Below are 3,176 nucleotides of genomic sequence, written 5' to 3' on the forward strand. Positions count from 1 at the left end.
CACGCTGGATATATTGTCCACGTCCTGAGGCGAGCTCCGCCTGTCAAATGCCGGTAGCCAATTAGAATTGTGGCCAGGCGGGCGAGGGAGCGAAGCTTGGGAGGCGAGACTACGCGAGGGGAGGGGAGGAGAACCAGGGAGCGAGGCACGGGAGATTGAGGTGGCCGGGTGGTTGGAGGAACAGATTCTCTGCGGCAGATTCTCTCTCTCCCCCCCCTTCTCCTCTCCTCCCGTGCCCTCTTCCCCCTTTCTGCCAGCCTTTCTTCTTGCCGCCTCGACATGTGCTTCGTGCCACACTGTTGCGCGCAGGCAAAGGAGACGAGAAAATTCACCTGTAATTCCGTCTTCGTGCAGAGGGGGAGGCAGTGGGAGTCCTGCGCATAAAGGGGGTGGGTGAGTGGAGGACAGAGTTCGGGAACCGAAGTGAGTTTGATCTCTCCAGATTAACAGCTCGAAACGGGAACTCGGCGGCCCCCAAAGCGGCGGGCGGGAGGCAGGCAGGGGAGTGGAGGCAAAAGGTGGCCGCTTCCAGTCAAGTCGAGGCGGTGGCCTGGCGGTCAGGCTGTAGGGCTGAGACCAGAAAGGAAGCTCTCATTGACGCACCGGCCTGCCCAGAGAGAGGCCGGCGCGCTCTACACACCTGGGCGCAGCCGGACAAACAGCTTGAAGGAGAAAAATGGAGAGGGGAAAAAGCCCCAAAGTAACCGCAAGGGGAACCAGGAAACGTGGCCGGCGAAAACTGTCCCTTTGTTTGCATCTGCGAGGTTTCCTGGTTGTTGCATTAGGCTGACATTCACGAACTGCATAAGGACATTAACAAATACTGTGGTGCGAAGAGAGAGTGGCACGCGCGCCTGGCATAATCAGAGGCAGTGTAGCAGTTAAGCTGTGCCCGTAATTGAATCTTCCGTGCCGAGATCGGTTGCCTTCAAAAACAGGCTGTAGACAAGATGAGGCGAGTTGACCTTCAAGTCCGGAGCCAAAATCCATCTTTTCAAACGTACCTTGTGCCCCGGGCTTTCCTCCCATTCTTGCCCTCCCCCCTTCCGAAGGTGGAGCTGTTCTGCTTGCCTGCCTTCCCTGCAACGTCATCCCTGCAGCGTTCTGTCCTGGGAATGCCCTTCCCTGGGTCAACTTGCTACTGCTGCTGCTTGGAGCTACTGTCACCACTGTTTGCTGCAGAGAGGTCTTTCTCCAGCAACTATGGAAGTGAAGCCTGGCTATATATACAAGGGACAGGGAGTTAATGCAAGTCCAGTTCTGGGTTATGGATGCAAGGCAGGTTCTTGAAGGTCTGTCTCTTACTGTAGAACGAAAGTGCTGACTGGGGAAGAGAACAAAATCCAAATCAGAAGGAGATCTTGATGGGAGGGAAATATCACTATGGCACCACCTTGGTGAAGGCAACAGATTTGGCCAACCAGAGAAAAAGATGTTGCTAAAGACTAGGAGAATAACATGCTTTCTTTGTGGAAATCTTCTCTTCTTTGTATTTGTTATTTGCCCTTTACACACAAAACCCAGCAGTATGCCTGAGACTGAGCAAAGGATATGGTGCTAGTTTACAGTGGGCACACTTCTTACAACTGTTTTCCTAGCTGAAATTCTTCTGCCATAGCTTTTGTGCTCCTGGCAACATTCTGCTTTACTGATACACAAAGAGGAGAACAGAACAATGCACATTCTAAGCTATGCCAGCATAACCTTTCACTATGTTTGTATTGGAACACCTGCTAACATTTCAAGGCAAATGACTGAAAGTGTGGGGAAAACATGGCAATCTGACATATCTGCAAGAAGTTGGGGAAAGTGAATGAAACCATAGAAATTATAGTGTGATGGGAAGGCAAGAGTCATACTCAGAAGCTGGATTGTCAGGATATAAATTGAGAACAAGCTTAGGAGGAAGAAATTTAGAAGGAAAAGGTATTTCTTCCTTATTTGACCTTGAACAATGTCACAGACCTCTGCATCAGGATATTTATAGTGGTTTATAGAATGACAATGAAAAAAGGCTGTTCATTTTTACTAATTCTACTAAAAGCATACTCTGACTTGCTTTCCTACTGCAGAAAAATAATAATTCTTCATTTCTGTGCTCTTTAGATTTTATTCAGTCACCTTTCCATTTTATTGCAGTGAAGATAGTCCTGCTAAGTGACTGATGGACTTGTCAGGAGCAGGTATTGTAATGATCATTCTTCATGTACTATCATGACCGACTTTAAGAGGAGCATGTTTTCTCTCTGTTTAAACTGAAAACAATACACGTAGCTACTAACATTCATGAGGGATATTTTTTTAATTAGTCAATTCAGAACATTGATGAAAAAAAAAACCTGGTCAGGGAGGGTAAAATAACATTTGCCTCACATCACAGTGAACTTTTTTTTGTCCCAAGCAGCCTGCCAGTTTTTGAACAGAACTGAAAGCAATGAACAAATGTAGCACTATTTCTGCTTGCCTGTTAGACCCATATAAGTTGCTGGAACAAGCCCCATGAGGTTTTCAGAATGTTGTATTCCTTCACGAAGCACCTTGTGAAACCATATATAAGCAACCCACTATGCTGCTAGCCTGCCAACTCATTAATTTTATTATGAGGCTCGGAGTGTGGATTCCCTGCATGGATTTCTGGCTTAGGACCAGTGATTCTGGTGATCAGAAATGAAACTGAAAATTAGAGAACAGGTTCACACAACCTGCTAGGTTGGTTAATTTATGGTTGTGAGTGAATGAGGAATTTAGCCAGTGATGGCACGTGCTGTGTAAACCAGCCAATATGATTAATTCATAAACAGTGATTCAGTTATGGATTGGCAAGCACTGTGTTTCTGTGGTGATTCTCATCTTTTCTCTGTAGCCAGATTGAATCAGTCTTCGTGGAATGGGAGCAGGACTACTGTACAATTTGGAGGTCATCTACTCACAGTTCCCACTCAAAAAGCAAGTGACAGCTATCTCATGGGAGGCCTCTGCAGAATTTCCTCTGTCAATTCCATCCACTGTCTGGACTGGGAAGGCCTTAGAGCAGTCATACAGGCTTTGATCAGTGCATGTTTGCACTATTGCAATGCAGTCTACACAGAGTTGCCCTTAAAGGCTACTCAGAAGCTGCAGCTTGTCCAGAATACATCATCACAGGCAATTATGGGCATATCATGGTATACTTATAT

The sequence above is a fragment of the Crotalus tigris genome, unplaced genomic scaffold (assembly GCF_016545835.1).
Source record: "Crotalus tigris isolate CLP2741 ecotype Arizona unplaced genomic scaffold, ASM1654583v1 scf7180000024115.3125172, whole genome shotgun sequence".
NCBI lineage: Eukaryota > Metazoa > Chordata > Lepidosauria > Squamata > Viperidae > Crotalus > Crotalus tigris.